Source organism: Eretmochelys imbricata, chromosome 3, assembly GCF_965152235.1.
Source record: "Eretmochelys imbricata isolate rEreImb1 chromosome 3, rEreImb1.hap1, whole genome shotgun sequence".
Lineage (NCBI taxonomy): Eukaryota > Metazoa > Chordata > Testudines > Cheloniidae > Eretmochelys > Eretmochelys imbricata.
In genome coordinates this window covers 178521381-178545525 of record NC_135574.1, presented here as the reverse complement: position 1 = coordinate 178545525, position 24145 = coordinate 178521381, and positions in this window count along the sequence as shown.

The window sequence follows — 24145 nt, the reverse complement described above, 5'->3', positions numbered from 1 at the left end:
GGAGAAGAGTGAGCGGGGGGGCGAGTCTTGGGGGGAAGAGGCGGTGCGGGAGCAGGGCCTCAGGGGAAGGGGCAATACAAGGGCAGGGCCTTGGGAGGAATGAGTGGCATGAGGATGGAAGCTTGGGGAGAAGGGGTGGCACAGGGTGGGGCCTTGGGGGCAGGGCCAGAGTTTGGGTGACTATGGCCCCCCATTTTTAGGGAGCTTCTGCAGCTCCTGGTTCAACCCATGTCTACAAAACACATTTTAGCAATACAGTTCTAATCTGGCTTTGAAATAGATCCAGTGGGGAGAAGCTGTACCAAAGAAGAGATCTAAGCAATCCATTTTAAGAAACTAACAGCTGTCTACAAATTTGCTCACACAAGAGAACAGGACTTGAATGAGGACTTTGAAATAAAAATATTCCTGGCTTTAACCAGAGTATTTCATTGCATACTTGTGTATGTGTGTAACAAAGCTCAGTTTTTTCATATTCATCTCAAAACATTTTCATATTGTTGCATCTCCACATAGAGTAAGCTTTGTTTGTTCACTTGCATGTTCCTGCAGTGAGCACTCTAGATCACAGCAGAAAAGTCTTTTTTTTTTTTTTTTTTTTTTTGCTGTATGTTAAGGTGGTGCCTTATTTGATAACTGCTGACTCCTACGGACTTGCAACTCCTTGCTAAGACTAATGTGGTGAAGTATTTAAAGTTCCACACTACGTTTCCATTGTCATTTTCTCTCCCTTCCTGGAGAAAAGACACCACAACAATGTTTTAATTGTATACAATTAAGGCTAAGATTCTGTCATGGACATTTTTAGTAAAAGTCATGGACAGGTCACAGGCAATAAAGAAAAATTTACAGAAGCCAATGACCTGTCCATGACTTTTACTAAAAATATCCATGACAAAATGGGGAGCTCAACTGTGGGATCCCCACACCACCCGCAGTGGCTAGACAGCTTCAGGGGGACACTAGGAGCTCCAAGGGCCCCACCACCCATGGTGGTCCGAAATTCCAGGGTCCCTCCCACCATGCACAGCAGCCAGGACCTCCGGGGTGTCGCCGCCACCCATGGCAGCCAGGAGCTGCGGGGTAGCTCCCAGCCACCACGGGGGGACCCTGCAGCTCCCAGCTGCCATGGGCTGAAGTCACAGAGGTCACTGGAAGTCCAGATTCCATAACTTCCGCAACCTCCATGAAAAAATCGTAACCTTATATATAATCTCTCATTGACCTTCCTGAAGTCATAACCCCTACAGATCTAGCAGTAGTATCCAATATTTGACAGTGAGTACTTCAATCTAGCAGACAAAAATATATAAGGCCTACGGTTGGAAGCTGAAACTAGACAAATTCGGACTGGAAATAAGACATACATTTTTAGTAGTGAGGGTGTCTATCAACTTATCAAAGATCATAGTAGATTTTCCACCACTGGTAGTGTTTAAATCAAGATTGGATTTTTTTTCTAAATGATACTCTCTAGTTCAAACAGGAATTATTTTGGGGAAGTTCTGTGGCCTTTGTTATAAAGCAGGTCACACTAGATAATCACAGTGGTCCTATCTGGCCTTATATTCAGAGATTCTATGTTTGCTTTTGTCATAGATATAAAGGGAAGGGTAAACCCCTTTAAAATCCCTCCTGGCCAGGGAAAAGCTCCTCTCACCTGTAAAGGGTTAAGAAGCTAAAGGTAACCTCACTGGCACCTGACCAGAATGACCAATGAGGAGACAAGATACTTTCAAAAGCTGGGAGGAGGGAGAGAAACAAAGGGTCTGTGTGTCGGTCTATATTCTGTCTTTGCCGGGGATAGACCAGGAATGGAGTCTTAGAACTTTTAGTAAGTAATCTAGCTAGGTACGTGTTAGATTATGATTTCTTTAAATGGCTGAGAAAAGAACTGTGCTGAATAGAATAACTATTTCTGTCTGTGTATCTTTTTCGTAACTTAAGGTTTTGCCTAGAGGGGTTCTCTATGTTTTGAATCTAATTACCCTGTAAGGTATCTACCATCCTGATTTTACAAGGGGGATTTCTTTATTTCTATTTACTTCTATTTTTATTAAAAATCTTCTTGTAAGAAAACTGAATGCTTTTTCATTGTTCTCAGATCCAAGGGTTTGGGTCTGTGGTCACCTATGCAAATTGGTGAGGCTTTTTACCAAACCTTGTCCAGGAAGTGGGGTGCAAGGTTGGGAAGTATTTTGGGGGAAAAGACGTTTCCAAACAGCTCTTCCCCAGTAACCAGTATTAGTTTGGTGGTGGTAGCGGCCAATCCAAGGACAAAGGGTGGAATATTTTGTACCTTGGGGAAGTTTTGACTTAAGCTGGTAAAGATAAGCTTAGGAGGTTTTTCATGCAGGTCCCCATATCTGTACCCTAGAGTTCAGAGTGGTGAAGGAACCTTGACAGCTTTTAAATGTATGTCTACACTACAAGTGAAGGTGTGGTTGTAGCATTGACAGACATTCCTGCAACAGGCTGGATCACAGAAAACCCCTTTGAACTGCTAACTGATGTGCTGAGACTACTTCTAATCCATTTTCCCTGCCAGCTTGGGACTCCAGAACCTTGCCAGTTTGAGCCAAACTTGCTAGCCTGCTGCAAACACAGACCCAGGTCTGAACCACATCCCCGAACAGCTGCAGGCTTAACTGAAAACAGCTTAAGAAGTGCTCCTTTCTCTAACACTGAGATGCCCAATTCCCAGTGGGGTCCAAACCCCAAATAAATCCGTTTTACCCTGTATAAAGCCTATACAGGGTAAACTCATAAGTTGTTCGCTCTCTATAACACTGTTAGAGAGATATGCACAGCTGTGTGCCCCCCCCCCCCCCCCAGGTATTAATACATACTCTGGTTTAAATAATAAGTAAAAAGTGATTTTATTAAATACAAAAAGTAGGATTTAGGTGGTTCCAGGTAATAACAGACAAAACAAAGTGAATTACCAAGGAAAATAAAATAAAATATGCAAGTCTAAACCTAATACAGTGAGAAAATTATTACAGATGAAATCTCACCCTCAGAGATGTTCCAGTAAGCTTCTTTTACAGACTATTCTCCTTCTAGTCTGGGTCCAGCAATCATTCACACCCCTGTGGTTACTGTCCTTTGTTCCAGTTTCTTTCAGGTATCCTTTGGGGTTGGAAAGGCTATCTCTTGAGCCAGCTGAAGAGAAAATGGAGGGGTCTCCCAGGGGCCCAAACAGACCTTCTCCTGTGGGTGGAGACCCCCTCCTCTCTCTTATGCAAAATCCAGCTCCAAGGTGGAGTTTTGGAGTCACACGGGCAAGTCACATGTCCATGCATGACTCAGTTTTTACAGGCAGCAGCCATTGCTCACATGCCATCCTGAATGTCCCCAGGAAGACCTCTTATGTGGATTGGAGTCTTCCAAGAGCCATTGTCAGTTAAGTGTTTCCTGATTGGGCACCCAACCTACACATTCCTTTCTCAAAAAGCTGACCAAATGCTTTACCAAGGCTACTTAAACTCAAACAAGTACACAGCCAATATTCATAACTTCAAATACAAAAATGACACATGCATACAAATAGAATGAATATATTCAGTAGATCATAACCTTTGCAGAGATATGTTACACAGCATATGTAGCACAAAACATATTCCAGTTATGTCACATATACATTCACAAGCATATTTCCATAAAGCATTATGGGGTGCAATGTCACAATTCCCATGCTAGCTTTTATCTAACACTGGTAACAATAGTGAGGATGTGTCAAGACAGGCTTCAGATTGTGCTAGCAACTGAAGTATGTACCTAGGCTTCCGCTGGGCTTGAACTCGGATGGCTCGCCCAAATACAAGCCCATGTCATCACGTCTTCACTATTAATTGTTACCCATGCTACCTAGATTTAAGCTAGCATTGGTATGCCTACCGTTGCTACAATCATGCCTTCATATGTTGTGTAAGCATACCCTCAAACAGAACTTTTAACTTTCAATACCCACTAGAGAAAACAAGTCTGGGTAGATTTCCATTTTAGAGTTAGCAAGCGTAAAAAATGGCAATTGACAAAGAAAAGATTAAATTTAAAGTAGAAGTGTAATTTCATCTCTCTCTCCTTCTTACCACTTTTCAGACGGAGGCAAAAATATGTGTTTTCATTCAGCCAAGCTCTCATAATCATCTTGCCATTTGCAGCTCATTAGGGGGGCAATCTGCTTCAAAGAGGGAAAAGAGGAAGATGGAAATAAGTAGCCAGAGGCCTGACTGAAGAGACAGAAATGTTTAGTAATATATACTCATTTAAAAAAGCTCTGCAGAAAAATAGCAAGATAAAATTTCTTTTTAAATGATATGTAGTCAAATTACAAAAAAAAACCCTAAAAGTTTAAAAATTATAATTATCCACATGCCCCCAAATTTTAATACTTACTTTAAATTTAATCTTTTCTTTGTGACTAATATACCATGTAAAGCAAAACTACCCATGCATTACTCAATAACTGCAGTTTTCATAGTTGTTAGAAAATGTTTACATACTACCGACTTCATCTTCAGCCATAGACTTAACTATGAAATCCTGTAACTTAACAAACATTTGTTCCTTTTCTAGTTAAAGGCCCAGCCACACCACATAAAATACAGACAACTTCTAATTAAGCTATTATAGAATCCTCCCATACAATAATGTACACTACTTGCTGGCTAGTGCATAAAGTAGTGTCTGCATTAAAAGATTTTAACAAAAGAAACAAAACAAAAAACACAAACCACACATAAGCATATATGTAATGCAACAGTTCAGGTCCATTGGTGGAAGTTCTAATGTAGACAAGGTTCCAGTGGCTTCCAGTGTTTAAAGTGCAAAGTGTCATTATTAACATATATCAAATCACACCAACCAATATTTATATATTTTCCAGTATATGACACAAAACTGGCATATGCTTTCCTGAATGTGTTAACAATAAAGTCCAACTGTCCAAATGGACAGTTCTGATGTTCAGATTACCTTTCAGTAACATGAATATTATGTACTGCAGTAATTAGATAGACTGTACTAAATACATACTATGAAACTGAGTTATGACACAGTTGCACAGGAAATACCATGAGGTAAAGGATCCTGTTCAACATGTACATGAACCAAGAAATCTGATTAACTTGCTCATCAGCCAGAACCCACCTGATAAATGAGGTGTTTATATTGTTGAAATTAGTGGTGGCTAATAAGCCTGCCACTAGATATTCCAAGGGGGGTTAAACAAGGAAGTCAAGCTTAATAGCTAAAACTCCAGAAGAGAATCCTGCTCCTTTCCAGTTGAGGGAAAGCTGAAAATACAAGGGTGAATTCAGCTGGCACACTTTTCCCTACAGCTTCTTAGCAACCAATTATTAAAATGACCAGAACTAGCAAAACCAAACCCAAAACCAAAATCAGCTCCATTAGAAGGATTCAAATGTGCAGTTTCAGCTGCCAGGGAATTAAGTTTTAATGCTTTATTTCCATTTGCTGTCTCACTTACAGAGAACGTCTCCTTGAGGAATGATGCACTCGAAGAGAAAAAAGAGCCAGTAGAGAAAAAGGGAGAGAGCTGAGCAAGCAACTCAGTCACAAGAGCAGGAATTGGAAAGTCCAGGTCCTGTCCTTTTAAAAAACACAGGCCTGTCATCGGCGCTAAATCTACAGACCTTACTCAGTCAAATCCACAAGAGATTTCTAATAATATAGTTCAATAATCAAACAAACTCATTGTCACAAATATAAAGGGAAGGGTAACCACCTTTCTGTATACAGAACTATAAAATCCCTCCTGGCCAGAGGCAAAACCCTTTCACCTGTAAAGGGTTAAGAAGCTAAGATAACCTCACTGGCACCTGACCAAAATGACCAATAAGGAGACAAGATACTTTCAAAGCTGGAGGGGGCAGGAAACAAAGGGTCTGTCTGTCTGTGGGATGCTTTTGCTGGGAACAGATCAGGAATGCTCTTCATAACTCCTCAGAACTTCTGTTAAGTTAGTAAGTAATCTAGCTAGAAATGCGTTAGATTTCCTTTTGTTAAATGGCTGGTAAAATAGGTTGTGCTGAATGGAATGTATATTCCTGTTTTTGTGTCTTTTTGTAACATAAGGTTTTGCCTAGAGGGATTCTCTATGTTTTGAATCTGATTACCCTGGAAGGAATTTACCATCCTGATTTTACAGAGGTGATTCTTTTACTTTTTCTTTAATTAAAATTCTTCTTTTAAGAACCTGATTGCTTTTTCATTGTTCTTAAGATCCAAGGGTTTGGGTCTGTGTTCACCTATGCAAATTGGTGAGGATTTTTAATCAAGCCTTCCCCAGGAAAGCGGGGTGTAGGGCTTGGGGGGATATTTTGGTGGGGAAGATGTCTCCAAGTGGGCTCTTTCCTTGTTCTTTGTTTAACACGCTTGGTGGTGGCAGCATACAGTTCAAGGACAAGGCAAAGTTTGTACCTTGAGGAAGTTTTTAACCGAAGCTGGTAAGAATAAGCTTAGGGGGTCTTTCATGCAGGTCCCCATATCTGTACCCTAGAGTTCAGAGTGGGGAAGGAACCTTGACACTCATCAAGTTCGCTTTGGTGATCAGTCAAGGAATCTAATGAGTAACAAACCATGGATCTATCCCACATTGTCCCAGCAACAAAGCCTGTTTTGAGCATCAAGGAGGTTGGGAGGAAATATCCCACTAGCAGATGAAATGTACAGAAAGCATAGCCAAATTAGAAGACCCTTTAGGAAAAGAAAGTGCATGTCTTGTTTAATTATGCAAGGAAGCTTTTCATCTGTTCACATTATTCTCCATTTTCAGACCATGACATCAGGTTTAACAACAACTAAGGTGCTAATGGGTCTCCCAAGAACCACTTGGTTAGCATATCGTCATGTTTGCCAAGTTAGCTTAGAACTTAAGAATGGTCTTTCTGGGTCAGACCAATGGTCCATCTAGCTCAGTGCCATTCAAAGCCCATTCAAAGGGAATGAACAGAACAGGACAATTATCAAGTGATCCATCTCCTGTCATCAAGCCCCAGCTTCTGGCAGTCAGAGGCTTAGGGACACTCAGAGCATGGGATTGTGTCCCTGACCATCTTGGCTAATAGCTATTGATGGACATATTCCCCATGAAATTATCTAATTCTTTTTTTAAGTCAGTAATGCCTTTGGCCTTCACAATATCCCCTGGCAACAAGATCCACAGGTTCATTGCGTGTTATGGGACAAAGTACTTCCTTATGTTTGTTTTAAATCTGCTGCCTTTTAATTTCATTGGGTGACCCCTGGTTCTTGTGTTATGTGAAGGGATAAATAGCACTTCCCTATTCACATTTTCCACACACCATTCTGATGTTTATAGACCTGTACCATATCCCCCCTTAGTCATCTCTTTTCTAAGCTGAACAGTCCCAGTCTTTTTCATTTCTCCTCATATGGAAGCTGCTTCATACCTTTAATCGTTTTTGTTGCCCTATTTCCAATTCTAATATATCTTTTTGAGAAGGGGCAACCAGAACTGCATTCAGTATTCAAGGTGTGGGTGTACCATGGATTTATATAGTGGAATTATGATATTTACTGTCTTATTATCTATTCCTTTCCTAAAGGTTCCGAACACTCTGTTCACTTTTTTTGACAGCCACTGCACATTGAACAGATTTTTTTCAAAGAACTATCCACAATGACTCCAAGCTCTTTTTCTTGAGTGGTAACAGCTAATTTAGACCTCATCATTATGTATGTACAGTTGCGATTGTGTTTTCTAGTGTGCATTACTTTACATTTATTAATATTGAATTTCATCTGCCATTTTGTTGCCCTGTTTGTTGCCAGAGTTGTAACTCTTCACACTCTCCTTTGGATTTAATTATCTTGAGTAATTTTGTACCATCTGCAAATTTTACCATCTCACTGTTTACTTTTTTTCCAGATCACTTATGAATGTGTTGTACAGCACGGGTCCCAGTACAGACCCCTGGTCGACACTGCTATTTTCCTCTCTCTATTCTGAAAACTGACTATTTATTCCTACTCTTTGTTTCCTGTCTTTTAACCAGTTACTGATCCATTAGAGGATCTTCCCTCTTATCCCATGACTGCTTAGTTTGCTTAAGAGCCTTTGGTGAGGGATCTTGTCAAAGGCTTTCTCAAAGTCCAAGTACATTATATCCACAGGATGACCCTTGTCCGCATCTTTGTTGACACCCTCAGAAAATTATAATAGATTGGTGAGGCATGATATCCCTTTACAAAAGCTGTGTTGACTCTTCCCCAACATATTGTGTTCATCTACATGTCTGATAATTCTGTTCTTTAATACAATTTCAACCAATTAGCCTTGTACTGAAGTAAGGCTTACTGGCCTGTAACTGCCAGGATCACCTCTGGAGCCTTTTTTAAACATCGGTGTCACATTAGCTATTCTCCAGTCATCTGGTACAGAAGCTAATTTAAGTCCTCGGTTACATACTAGAGCTAGTAGTGTGGTTGGATCTTCCAGTGTCTACTGCACCTTCTGACATCTCTCAGGGGTCTTTGAGAAATACCTGCCACTGACAAAATAACTTTCAGGTAGTATCTAGATAGGAGTATCAACCACTCGTGTCTCAGTATCCTCTTTAATAAAATATGGATAATCATTTTTATGTACATCCGAGAGGTTACATGAGGGTAAACTAGATGTTTCTAAAGCACTCTGAGAACACTATATTGCAGATGTTTATAGTGAGATACTATCAGCTGTAGTCAGTACAGAGATGTATGGACATAATTATTAAACTCCCAAGGCTGTTACCCAGAATGCACTGGGCCCATATTAAAATATGGATATGTTCTCTTTTTTGGTTTCTCTCAACTCTTGGTTGGGAATATTGTCAGGATATTACATATATCTTTCTTGAAGGATGGAAGATCCTGCCACAATATCAACATCACCCGTTGAAAAGTGCATTACCAATTAAGCTTTGATATGTGACTCATGGCTGAGTCAATATCCAGTCTCCACAAAGTGTACAAGAAAGCAAGTTCCCTTTCTTAGGAATTAAATTCACATAATGTCCTCTTGGTCCTCTGATTCCTCTACAAAATGAACAATTTATGCTTTAAAAATGGCTTTTAAACACTCTTTAGTTATAGAGCTGTCAAAAACAGTATTACATAAAAAAGAAATCAGTAGCTTCAGACAAGTATTTGACTCACTTTAACTAAAAATGGCTTTATATTTCTTTGTGATCCACCCCAGCAGTCCCTGAAAAAAATCTATTTTTACATAAAGATATTCACTCTAACACTTTCTGCTCCTTGCAGCAACAAAGCAACCATTTAGAGGCAGAAAAATAATGGAAATAGACATTTAAAAAGGGAACTGGGGTAAGATTTTTGAGATTCTCAGGATAATCTTTTAAGCATCTCATTAATGCAGTAGAAATAATTCTCCTTGGACATCATCATCTGCCCTCTTCAGAATTACATTTCTCCCATGAGGGAAGAATAGCAGCTCTTTCAGCATCTCTCTCTCTCTAATAAATTTGTGTCTGATAGTTTGAGCTTCGTTACCCTTTCCTTTTGTTTGTATAACTCCTCTACCTTAGAGAAGTGAGTGGTGTATTCTCTTACAGGACAGTTATTATGTACAAAGAAAAGGAGTCCTTGTGCTCATGCTCAAATAAATTGGTTAGTCTCTAAGGTGCCACAAGGACTCCTTTTCTTTTTGCGAATACAGACTAACACGGCTGTTACTCTGAAACCTGTTATTATGTACAGTATCTTCAACATGACTTTTCTCTGTACAGGAGACACTAATTATAAGCCACTTTTAATTTTTTAAAAATGTGGTGAAAGTCTACATAATTCTTAAGTGGTGTTTTAGACGAGCAAACACGAGTGCTAAATTGCAACATCTACATTATGTCTTGTTTTATGGTTTGTCTATTGGATACATACACTAGTAGAATAGCAGGCACTAGTAAAATGATTATAGGCCTCATGATTAATCAGGCAAAGTAAAACTATAAGTCTTTGGGCAGCAGTCTGCCAGGTTTACTTACCAAGCTGGCTACATAACAGCAAGTAACTGCCCCATGGGTCACTGTTTTCTTTGAAAGCACATGCAAAGCCTTTATTTTGAAATTACCAGACTGATTTGTAGTAATCTGGGGAGCAAGTCCTTTTATTCTATCATCATTTTGCATAGCATTTACAAGAGATGTACATGTCATAAGCTTCTAAGCCAAGATCAGTTCAGAGGGGGTACTGTGTATTTAAGTAGTACAAAGAGCTCACTTAGATAGATTTATATTTAATAGTTAATAGAAAAGAGATTCCAAAGAGTGAGAATGATTAAAAACAGCAGCTGAACCAGTTTAGAAGCGAGTTTACTTCTCTGAACTCTGACAACTTCCCAACTGTTGTCTATTTATAGACAAACACTATTATACATACATTTTAGCTGACATTAGAGAGAATGAGGCAAGGTTTTGGTAGTGTGAGAGTGAGCTGAGTCCCATTGTACTCAAATCAAAGTTTGGGAGGATAATTAGGACAAGACCAGAACATCTGTATAATAGGAAAACTGGAATAATTTTGGTTTTGCAAAGCTGAAACAATCTAATTTCTGTTGAATAAAATATGTACAAAAAACAATAGTGGTTTAGATCCAGGCTCCACTTCACCCAAAGTAACAAAGCTTGGGGACATACCAAACCAGATGTTTCCCTTCTGCACCTCAAAAAGCAAGAGAACCCTCTACATGAAATAGCGTAAGAAAACCCTGGGAAGATATTTTGCCTCTTGCATTTCTGGACCTACTGCAGCTGTAAAGAAATTCATGACAACAAAATGTGAACCATTTTCAAACTACAAAATGGCTGGTTTGGGTTTGGACAATGGGTCCCCATCGGAAATGGGTCAGCAATCTCTCTAGCTGTTTGGGTGTCTTTTATTCTCTGCATTTTTTTGCAGTTTACATACAGTTTGCATCAGGCCAGAACAGGCTGGTTGGAACTGCTACAGTAGAGTTTTTCCCCAGCTAGAAATCAAACATCAACCAGAGGAAGCTTTTAAAAACAAGTTGGACGAAAACCTGTCAAAGTTGGTCTAGGTTTACCTGGTCCTGCCACAGTGCAGGGGGATGAACTTGATGAATTCTCGAGGTCTCTTCCAGCCCTACATTTCTACGATTCTCACCAGGCAATGAGGATTCACTTTCACAAGAGCTGTAGAGAAGACATTAGTAGCAACAAAATAATGCAACAGGGGCTTAATTTGTACATCTGAAAGCTGCTTTTTGTTACTATTATTTGGATAGCTCCTGTAGCGTGATCATTGTTTTACAGACTTAGAAAGGAGTAACTCCCTGCCCTACTCAGTTTACAGTCCCAAGCTCTGGTTCTCTCATGCAAAGTCTCAGTGAAGTCAGTCAACAACGAGTGTTTACAGACCCCTTTACAGTCCCAAGCTCTGATTCCATACAGAGATCTGCAAACATTCTTCATTGACTTCTCTGAGACTCTGCCTGGGAGAAAGCACCTGTTCCTTCAGATCTCCTTGCAGGATCGAGGCCTTAATAAAGTTGTGATGTTATAAAGGAAGACAGCACAGGGTAGGTAATGGAACAAAGCACAGAAGTTACACACATACTGAGTTAGGCATTTACTTGGCTATTCAGCACATGTACACAAAATGGCTTTGTTTTAAAAGGTTAATCTAAAGGATGACTATAACTAAGATTTTGTGGAGAGGCAATGGAGGAGACATAGAAGAGAGGAGAAAGGGAAAGCTGTGTGGTGGTACAGCTGGTGTGAGGCTGACAGCAGATGGACTCTAGCAGTTAAAGAGGAATGGGAGATCAGAGTGGCCAATGACTCAGCAGTGTATAACAAATGTTCAAGTTATGGAACAGAGGCAAAGGTATCAAAGAGGCTCTGAGGCTGTGAAGACCCCGCTACTGCAGCTCCTGAGGCCCAAGCCTTTGACTTTCCTCTTCCCAAAGCTTTAGGCCAGCCCATTGTGTGTACTGCACTTCCTCCTCCAGCCCAACTCACCGTTGAGGGCCTGGTGTGCCTATTCCACACTATAATTCAGTACATGGAGGACTCTCTCAGCACCTGACTGGCTGTCAAGAAGACAGCGACTAGAGATCTCCAACAGCTATCTGGGTTTTTTTAAATGGCACCCATCAGCGTAGTATCTGAACACCTCCTAGTGCACGGACTGTTGTGGAGTCAGTTAATGCACTCCAGAAGAGTAAATACGGTATAGAGTCACACAAAAGAATAACATTCATTTTAAGGTTATTCCTAATCTGCTTTAATTTGTTTCCTGGATATTTACATTTTTCCCTTGAATAGGTGCATTGTTTTCTATTGCATAATGTGAACCTCCATTTTTCAAAAGATTTTGTCTTCCTCTTGGATTCATCACTGGTAATGGGCACGAGAAGTGAGTCATTTTTAAACAAGGAATTATAGGACTGTGATCATTTATGAAAGTGTGAGAATCCTTCACTTTGGCGTGACCAACAAACCTACATGAGTAAGTTGTGTCAAAAGCCAGATCACTGGAAATGGAATATGAGTTTTTGAAAAATGGCCCTAAGTGTTGCAATAATTAGTAATCATCAAGGCAAAAATTACAAAGCAAAATGTAGTGTTAAGCAGTGATATGCAAATTATGCTGTCAGCTTCATTAATAATTTAAAATTCTTTGCAAAGGCTGTGTATATGTAACAAATATATATTAAAGCAAGTGGGGATTGTTTTACAAATGACAGAATTTCTACCAAACTCTCAAAGAGCAACTAAATGTGATGGTTAGACACTAAAACAGAAAACAATAAATAGAATATTATCAAGATCTCAATTGCCAGGACTTATTTTAAACATACAAAGAATTCAGTCTACATTTGTTTGCAGATTTTAAAAGACACAAAATGAATTTAAAAAAATCACACCACCACATAACATGAAAATCATCTAATTAATGGAAATGCAAAACTAACCAGAATTTTGGAGTCCTATTTTTTAATAAATCACATGGTTTTCTGCTAACTATTGATCTGGTCAGTTGGGAATTTTTATCACCCAATTCCAATACAAAACTTCTCGCTTTACCTATTTACGCAGGAGTAGGCAGAGGTTTTTAGAGAAGTAAGCAGAGCAGATATGGGGCATAAAGGTAAAAGTTAAGAGTCACAATTTCATCACCGTGGCAACCAAGGACTTTAGCTCCCACATGACAATATTAAATTTATCCAACAACTTCAGGAAAGTAAAACAAAAATAAAGATCTGAAAAAATAAAGTTAATACACAAGAGAAATATTAAGGGCTTAAGCCTCCTCTCACTTACATCAGCATAAGTCAGGAGATCAGTAAGGTCTAGATTGTGTACCTTTAGGGCACAGCCCTGACTAGGGGCCAATATGACCTGAAGGAGTAGCCCCAGGAAGCATTGTTCAGACATACCTGTAAGACACATTTTCCTCTCCCGCTTCCTCCTCCCTAGGGGTGGGAGGTAGTAATTTGATGTTGGCAGCAGTAAATTACTATTTCCTCTTCCCTCCCCCCGCCACCCCCAAAACTAACCCAGCTACTCTGGCAAAGGCTCTGCCCACTTCCTGACCCTTCTCTCTGGGGGAAGAGTTCACTGCAAGTAGTTTACTGCAACATACCTAAGGTATGGGTAGTCCACATAGAGATGCAAGGAGAACCTATTACGGCTCCTTTGCACAGATATGTAATACAAGTCAGAGTTAAGGTCTAAATCTGTAAGAGGAGAATAAGACTAAGCATGTGGTCCATGGATAAACCTATTACCTTATTATGCACTAGCTGGATAAGTTAATAAGCCTTAACATGAAAATACCATTAGCTATTTGATCGTCAGATGATGTGTTACTCCTGGGGGAATTCCACGACAAAAAATAAAAAATTCTGCACCAAAAAATAAAAAATTCTGTGCATAATATTTTAAAATTCTGCATATTTTATTGTTAAAATGGCACAATATAGTCATGGCAGTTTCAATTATTTTGGTAATTTATTTCAAAATACCTGTCAGCAAGTATGTCTGTAACAATACATACCAAAAAAAAAAAAGATTCAGGAAAAGTTTTTTGACAAATAGATTCCTTACTAGACATATTAATACAAAACGTTGAGTAATTTGTTTAAACTACAATACAGAACCATATTTTCCACACCCCTCAGAAGCACTGCAAAGGCTTGTTGGAGTCAGGAGTAATGGAGGAGCTGAGGGAGAGAGAAGGAGCCTGGGAGTGAACCTTGAGCGTTGTTAGGTGTGTCCCTGCAGTCCCCCAACCCCCTCCCCCTGTGTCCATGCACGCCACTCCCCTAACCCTGTGTCCCTTAAGTCCCCCTCCTCCATCCCCCTCCCCCATCCTTCCCCTGCACCACCTACCCCCCATCCCCATGTGGCTCTTCAGCCCCACTTCCATTTACCTCCTGGCTTAATGCTGTCACCCCACTAGCTCCTGAGCCTGCACCCCAGTCTGTGACACCCCCCCCCCCAAGCAGCCCCATGTGCCCCCACTCTATCCATCCTGTGCCTCCTCACCTGGTGCCTCTGTGAGGGACACAGCCTTTCCAGCTGGCTGCCCTCTCTTCTGGTTCCACAGCAGCCCCAGGAGGGTGAGAAGTGTAACTGCAGTGCCTCACCAGCAGAATCTGTATTCAGTGGAGAAAAAAAATGGGGGGCAGAATTCCCCCTGGAGGAATATGTAGGCAGGTAAACCAGGCCATCGCGCACACCATAACTGCAACAGTGTCACAAGGAGAGGGAGAGAATTTATGACTTAAATGGGATTACAATAAGCCCAGGTGTAGCTTGATACTGGTGCCCTACTCTACCGCTGCTCCACATGTTAATCTTTTACACCTCTGCTTCTGTCCTCCTGCATCTTATCTTTTAATGCAGAGGAGGCATTTCATGCAGAGGGTTCATTAATGCAAAGGAAGGAAAAACCTGACAGAAGTCTTTGCAAAAGGGAGAAAATAGAAGGTCAATAGCTTCTGCTCTGTCAAACCTGTGTGCATGTTAGATGTGTGGTCAGGTGGCATTGTGGGGTATGTCTACCCTGCAGCTGGGAGTGTGCCTCCCAGCCTGGATAGACAGACACAGGATGGGGAGGGTAATTAGGAGCTTTCCCTGGGCCAGAGTCTGTTGCAGTCACAGCCCCTGTGCTCAGAGGATTGTAGGGATAGCATCTTGTGTGTGTGCGTGTCCCCTATTACCATCACCACCAGGAGATAGGTTCTACCCTACCCCTATCCCAAAGGACGGTGACGTTTGCAAACACACTCCCCTTGCACAGTGGGGACACTTCTTTAGGAACACTCCTTCCATGATGAACACTGCTTCCATGAGCTCCCTTGTGAGGGTAGGGTCTGCACAATCCCTAATGCAAGTCAGTGCCCCTCTGACAAAATGCAAGTCCGTGCCCCTCTGCCCCCTGAGCCTGAAGCTCAGAGCTCATCTGGCTGAATAAAAATAGTCAAAGTGACAAAGCAGGAGGACAGTTTCCACATTGTTTAGAATGTGGATCAACCCCATTATCAGACCGTATGGAGCTGTGCTCTTACACACACACTTCACTCATTCTGAAGTCTATTTCAAGCAACATTGTACATCACCTGTCAGAGTAAATGCAGAGTCAAATTGATTCACCTGAAGGGATAAATGTAGTACAAGTTTTGGGAACTATCCAGTTTAAATGACATTGGTTTGATTAGAGAGACAAGATGGGTGAGATAATATCTTTTATTGGACCAACTTCTGTTGGTGAGAGAGACATGGTCACATGGCTAAAGATAACCAAGCTGATTGTGATGAGTAGGTGTCCATATAAATCTATATACTGGTAATCCAAACTTCACAGAGAGGCAGATCCTACCATGGAAATACAGGAGACCAGCATACAGTGAAGCCTACACCTTCCTGCTCCCTTGCCTAGGTGCATGCCCCTTGTCCACCTCAATCCTTTGGTCACTCTGTGTCTCTCCTTCCCCTTAACAAGCTGCTGTGGAGAGGAAGGAAAAATTGTATCTCTGCACTGGGGCTGGAGAATGCCAGATGCAGAGCAGCTGATCTCAGTGTCACATCACAGGCCCACTGGCAGCAGAGTCAAGAATGGTGAGCAGGAAAGCAGGTCATCACTCAGAGCTCCCTAGTCCCTTCACTGCACGTCTCCTACCTGCTCCTTCCCATCTATTTTGGAGGGCAGAGCTGCTTCTTTCCCTTGGCTTTTGAGCCAAGGTCTTGGAGCAGGCACAGGCAAGCCTTGCCTTCCATCCTCCCACCACTTCTTTGTGCTCCTCCCTCCAAGTTCCATGTAAGTAGCTACCAATCCAAGTTCCATGTAAGTAGCTACCTGCCAATCCAGACCGCAGAGTTCCTGCTCCTTTCCTGCTCCTGGAAACAGTTGCAGGGACCACATATTGTATTTAAGCAGCCTGTGCTGGACCCTTCTGCTGGTACTGGCCTTCTCCCTTGATCACTTAGTACCTGATCCAAAGCACACTAGGGTCAATAGAGGAAACTTTCCATTGGCATCTTTGGGCCATGGGTCAGGCCTATAGCAACCAATTTGCAGCAGAGGCAGGCCTTCTCCACAAAAAAGCAGAGGAGTCTGAGGGACATTGACATGGTTGCATTTTATTTTTAATGAATGTTTTCTTTTTAAAGTGCTGTAGGCTGCACCATGACCTTCATTTTCATACAAAGTAAGAGTTACCAATAAAAGATTCCAGTTAAAAATAGAAAATCATTTTTGAAGCTAAAACCTGTTCAGTTTCTCAGCTTCTGAGCACTTTTCATCAAACTTATTAAAGGGTTATGTTGCAGCAGAATCATAATGTCACTGTTAGGAATTCATGCTTAGGAAAGGTCTACGATCTTACTAATCTAGCAGTGTAAGTACATGTAGCCCTAGCAGACATTTGTTTTTCCATTTCCCATGGTGGATGCTAAGGTTCTCTGCTCAAAAAAAAATAATCTAGCTCCAAATGCTTTGTGATGCCCTGAAGATATTGTTCATTAACTTAAAATGTACACCTAGTACAAGAGGCTCTTGTCAGCCTTGTAATATATTCTGCTCCTCAGAGATCTCCAAGGGAAATGGTACACTACAGCTGCCTCTGTGTTAGAAGTGAATTTTTTTGGCAGCTGGTATATGAATATTCCTTAAAAATTCACATCATTTATCCACCTGTGCTTCCATGTCTAGCTGAGGTAAAAATATCTCTTCTTTGTCCTAGCTGGATCAATATCTGTGTCACCTTATTTAATACTGTCACAAGGTGGGTATATGCCTATGCTGAAAGGGCACAAATCTGTGAGGCTACTGAAGGAGGAGATTCAAATATTCACAAGCTATGTCTGCGACAGGGAATTGAAGCACTGGTAGTTGAACCAGTGGGATAGCACCACTCTAAGTATCGATGGTGCAGTGTTTCCACATTAAATCAAAACAGCATTTCTAAGTTTTGCCCTGCCATCAATACTAGTGCAGTGTTACACTATTTCAGTTGCATTGGTAAATGTGAAGTAGTCTTTCTTCCCAAACCTTCCACCTTTCCTCTTGCTCACAGTTAGCCACTCTGCGTACCTCTCAGGCCTGTAACTTGTGGGTAACCTTTGACTCCTCTCCCTCTTTCTCCCCTTCCTCATTCACGTAGTCATTAAATCCTGCTAGTTCTTCCTCTAGATCTCTAGCACCTGCCTTTTACTCTCCATTGCAACCACCAAGCTCATGTCCAGGTGTTGGTTATGTCTGTGGTAGTCCACATGAATCTCTTCCCGGACTCACACATTGCCCTTTCAACCCCCCTTCAATCTATCCCGTTTTGTCCCAAAAATAAAACTCTTTTATCCCACCTAGCACTCGGCCCACGTCGGTGCACTCCACAAATCCCTCCCCTGGCATGTCAGAGACAGCTCAGCAAAAACCCTGTGCAAAGGTGGGTAAAATAAAAAAAGAAAAGAAAATATTAAGATGTAGAAGAACCGAGAATGAAACATAACACTGGAAATGCTATATATGCCATTCTCTTCATAGCATGCTGCACCTGCAAACCTGTGTGGACTTCCCAGCACCCTTTCCCAGGAAAGAAACAGCAAAAAATGGAAGAGGTATACAAAGAGGCAGTGAAAGTTAGAGATTTGGAACTTCATTGTGGGAGGGAGTGAAAAGACTGGAGTTGTTTTTTGTTAGAGAGGAGACATATAAGAGGGGATATAATAATTAATGTCATTAGGGTCAATCAGGAGTTTCTATCTGCCCTCTTTCACAATACAAGATCATGGGGACAGTCAACAAAACAGAAATAAAAGGAACATTGATAAAAGGAAATCCCTCTTCACACAATGTATAATCAGCCTCTGGAACTCACTGTCACAAGATATTACTGAGACGAAGAGCTTAGCAGGATTTTTATGACTAGCTATTTATATGGAGAATTAACATCCACAGTTACATTAGACAGCATTGAACCATTTTTAGATGGACTATAACCTCTCATGGCTTTAGGGCATAACTCAGCCTCTAATTTATGTGCCTGAGGAAGAGACTTTCTCTAAAAACAGATTATATGCTAAATGTCCTTCGAAGGGTTTCCTGCACCTTCCTCTGCAATGCCAGGTACCAGCCATTGTAAGAAAAAGAGTACTGGATTAGAGGCACCATTGGCCTGTTTTGGTGGGTCGACAATCTCTGAGCATGCCCCCTTGTTGCATAGCATGCCACTGCAGCCCCTGCCTCAGTTTCCTGGAATTAATTCAGTCACAAAAAAGATCTTTGAAACAATATTCCCCCTTTTGTGGGGATCTAATTTATTCAATATCATTCAGCTACCAAAAAGGCCCCTTTCTGCTCACTCCTCAGGTTTATGATTCATAGTCCCCTAACTTGGGACTGTGGCTTTAAGTCCTGGCTTCCTTGGCCCATAACTAACCCCTCAAGTTTAGGATCTCACAGTCTTCCTTCTTGGACCTGTGTTTCAAATCCTGGCCTGTAGACCAGAACTATAAATCCTTCAAGTTTCACGGCCCCCTGCTTCGAGCTGTGTCCCAGCAGAGTTCTCCCTCTCAAGAGCACCTTCTGCAGCTCTCTCCCTGACTGGACTTGGAGCCTACTTTAGGGTCACCCACCTAGTTAACTAATCAGTCTCTTGATACTCCCCAGATGGGTCTAATAACCCAAAAACCTGTCTGCACTGGCTGGGAGAGATGGGAGCCTTGCCTCCTCACACTACAAGGTTCCTGGTCCCAGGCCTCCAGAGGAACAGTGGTCTGGGACAGTCCTATACCTTCCCTCTTCCAGACACTAATTGCTCCCCAGGACCAACTTCCTCTCTCCCAATGACTACTTCATTTCCTTCCCTGAACAGGTGGAATGGTAACCACCCTCTCAAATCATCTCCTCAGGCCAGGAGCCCAGTATATTCTAATTAGAAATATTCCTACATTCCACATCAAAATTAAAGCTCCTTGTGCCAGCCTTGGAGCCCCTGCAAAGCCTGATCCTGCCTGCTTCTCTGTTCTCATCTCACCCCTTTCATGGCACATAGTGAGTTCTTCATGTCTTTTTCCCATTATTGAGTGAAATCTTGGACTCACTGAAGTCAATGGCAAAACTCCCACTGACTTCAGTGGGGCCAAGATTTCACCCCTTGCATCCAGGCCTTTTTCCCCACCATCCCTTCTGCCTGGAACTCGTCCCCATCTCAGTCCACGATGCTTCCACCCTCTTCTCTTTCAAGACCCTCTTTAAAACACATCTTCCAATAGACCTATAAACCAAGAGAGAAACATAACTTAAAAGAAAAAAATCCAAACAAAATTAACAGAGCTAGCCAGACTCATTGTTCTATCCCATGGTTTTTCATTGCATCCAATCACAGTGCTGCTGACTATCTTGATTTTTATTACAAGTTTCACAATATTAGGTGTTTTTCTTAAAACTCCAGCTCTGGGAGTCAAAGAATAGGAGAGAATCTTCTGTAATTAAAAAGAGGTTTCTAAGTCTTTGTGTTTGTGGAGAACAGTTTGAAAGTGAACCATAAAGGCTCAAAGCCAGAAAGTAAATAAAAAGAAATATATATATTTAGCCCATCTCATGATTCTGGGGAACATGACACAGGACTTTTTGGTTAATTGGGGTTGACAGTGTTGCAATTCTCCTCCCCTCATTTGCACATAGTTTATATAGGGCCTGATCTGCAAAATATACTCTTTAATATAATACTGATCTACTCACAGTAGCAAGGTTTTACACCCAGTATGAGCAGCTGAACGACTGAGCCCTAAAGGTATGTGTGACAGGATGGGTTGCAGAAACCCCCGTGGGACTGCCACCTGATGTGCTGAGACTACCTCTGAGCCAGTTTTCCCTGGCAGGTTGGGACTTCAGTACCCTGTCTTGTTGAGTCAGACACACTAGCCTGCTACAAACACAGACTCAGGTCTTTGAACCACGTCCCCCAAAAGCTGCAGGCTTAACTGAAAACAGCTTAAGAAGTACTCCTGTCTCTAGCACCCAGACACCCAGTTCCCAATGGGACCCAAATCCCAAATAAATCCATTTTACTCTGTATAAAGCTTACACAGGGTAAATTCAAATTGTTCGCCCTCTATAACACTGATAGAGATATACACAGCTGTTTGCTCCCCTAGGTATTAATTCTTGCTCTGGGTTAATTAATAAGCAAAAAGTGATTTTATTAAATATAAAATATAAAAAATAGGATTTAAGTGGTTCCAAGTAATAACAGACAGAACAAAGTGAATTACCAAGCAAAATAAAACAAAAATATGCAAGTCTAGGCCTAATACAGTAGGAAACTAAATGCAGGTAAATCTCACCCTCAGAGATGTTCCAATAAGTTTCTTTCACAAACTAGACTCCTTCTTAGTCTGGGTCCAACAATCACTCACACCCCTGTAGTTACTGTCCTTTGTTCCAGTTTCTTTCAGGCTATCTTTTGAGCCAGTTGAAGACAAAAATGGAGGGGTTTTCAGGGCCTTTTATATTCTCTCTCTTGTGTGCGGAAACCCCTTTGTTCGCCTGTGCAACATTACAGCCACAAGATGGAATCTCTAGCCACCTGGGCAAGTCACATGTCTATGAATGATTCAGCTTTTTGCAGGCCGACGCCATTTTTTACATGTTAGTTTGAATGTTCCCAGAAAAGCTCAGATGCGGACTGGAGTCTCCCAAAGTCAATTGTTAGTTAATTACTCCCAATTACTTGAAATAACCCCTTCACACTATGTTGACCAAGTCTGCCTTATGTGCTTCCTACAGCAAACACTTTAAATACAAGCATAGAGCCAACGCTCATAACTTCAGATATAAAAATAATACGTGCATACAAATAGGATGACTATATTCAGTAGATCATAACCTTTGCAAAGATATGTTACATGACACATCTAGCATAAAACATATTCCAGTTATGTCATATTTACACTCATAAGCATATTTCTATAAAGCATTATGGGGTGTAACATCACAGTATGTTACACTGCAGCTGGGACTATGCTTCCCATTTTAGGTAGACAGACATACACTAGCTCTGCTCAAGCTAGCATGATAAAAATTGCAGTGTAGTCAGGGATACCATGGATGGCAACTCAGACTAGGTGCCTGAGTACAACACCCCAGATACACATTCCAGAGGTTAACCCAAGCCACAACCCATGTGTCTGCTGGCCACCTGGCTATTTATAACACACAAGCTTGTGCAGACCTAGTGAGTGTCTGTCTACCCAAGCTGAGAAGCACCTCCCAGCTGCAGTGTAGGCTTTATCTCAAAATACGTCAGTCTAACAACAGTAACCAATAAAATGGATCAAAGTTTGGCTCTTTGGATTTTTTTAATGCTATGTTTAGATCTCTCCAAGTACTAACAAATTTTCCCATTTCCATACCTACAGGCATAGGGGGGTTTTGTTGTTGTTGAAATTGATCTAATGACTTGGAAACCTCATTTGGATTGTACTTTAATGATTCTGTGTATTTAAGGGCCCATTAAAATGTTAAAATTGTCATAAAACTTGTGAACACATGGTTACCACCATTAGTTTCAAATAAATACATTATTTATGAAACTTTGGTTCACAATTGCTTTACTTAGCTTCTGACAAATACCATAAAGCATATACTGACTGGAGATGCACAAAGTACAATATGTTCACATTACAATAAAGGATTTATATACCAAAGAAACACTTTGTAATGGAGTTGTCTTACAAGGAAAGAAAATTGATTTATGGGATGGCTTCTTTCAAAAAGAAAAAAAAAGGATAATTGACATTATTATACAGATGACAAGTTGAGTTACTAATCAGAGTTCACATAGGGAAAAGATAGTACTGCAGTTAGAAGCCAAGGTTATGGTTGCAGAAAACTTGTAATTAAGTAGAATTATAAATTTCACACCTGACAGAGAAACATTTAGCTATATTCCAGGTTTGATATTCTTAGCTCTGTTCATAGATAAAAATATACTTTAAAAAAATTAAATACATAGAATCCTTAATTTCTCTTCTATTAATAGAGATGGATTTCAATAATGAAGTTTGGATCAGAATAAACACAAAATTCAGTGGTGTTTTGATCTGGGTATTTGGTTCCACCCATTAGAAATAATAGCAGGCCATGAAGCTGAATCTGAATTGCATGCTATTAAATGGCTTATCGCCATCTTACATCATGGCTATTCCATGTTTATATTAGGATTTGAAACAATAATAACATACAATATCAAAACTAATATTTGGGGAGGATTGCCCTATAGCAAGAACTGCTTACGGGGAAAAACAGTAAAAAGTTCACAGGAATTTTTTTTGCGATTTTTACTAGTTTTTTAAATTTAAAAAAAATCTGAAGTTTTGATTGTCATAAAACACTTCTACAAGTGGCTGAAATTGCTGAAGTTTGTTGACAACTTTTTTTGAGAGGGTTGACTGGGTTTCTTTGATTGTTGTGCTGGGGGGGAGGGGGGAGTGTTTTTTGTCAAAAACTCAAAATTTAGGAAAATTTTGTTCAGTTTTATTAATAACAAAAGAGTTGTCTTGCCTGGGTAGAGGGGCATATTATAATCATGCTGCAGCCCGGGTTGACAGTCACAGTGTTAGTGTCACTCAACAGGAATCATTTTTAAACCTGGTTCTGAACTCGAGTGGGGATAGGACTTTAAAATGTTGAATTTCAATATTACAAGTGAAAGGAAATTACTCCATATTCCATATGCTGCATAGACTGAGCTTGCTACCAGTCTGCTTCCAGATGCAGTTAAAGATGTTCATTGTAATGCTTTTTATGGTTTGAGTCCTGATCATCTTTAAGCCCATGTAAACTACAAGCAGAACTGCATCCAGGGAACCCAGTTACAAACAAGTTGTCACTTGACCCACTGATAATGTGGTTTAACTTGTCACATGATTCCAATCCTGTTTCTGACCCAGGCTAAATCCCAGGACTTTCAAACCTTTCCTTTTTTTCAAAAGCCATTGGCTAAGAGACATTTTCACAACTCATTTAATCATGCTCCTTGTCAGCCATCTGCAGCAGGGATCATTTCAAGCCATCTCACCCCACCCCATTCCAGTATAAGATCTCTTATTTAAACAAATTCCATTTATTTTATGCTACCCATTAATTTACACTTTTCCACTTTACTAGATTTTGGTGCTGAAGATATGATACTGCCTTACAGAAGTTGCCATGGGGAAGCTGGAGGTTTTGACAGACGGGCTATTTGCACCTGGGAAGACATGAGCATTTGGTGTCTTTTGGAACCTGTGTGACATTCAAGGCTTTATGTACTGCAGAGAAAGGGATACCTCACCTCTTTGTCTCCCCATTTCAAGCACAGGCAGAGGAGACTTAAAGGATCTGAAAGGGGTAGAATTGAATTCTATGTTTTCCACTGCAGCACAACTTGAGAGCAACTAGCAACTCCATCTCATCCTATCCTGTCTGCCACTAGCGACAATAAAGATGGCACTTTAGTTTGATGTTTCTTCTAAAATGATCACAGTAAATAATCACAGATAATGTCTGCATTTCAAGTAGCATCATTAGGCTTCAGAATTAATATAAACAGGTCCTCTTAGAGCTGTTGTTTCAGGTTGCGTGC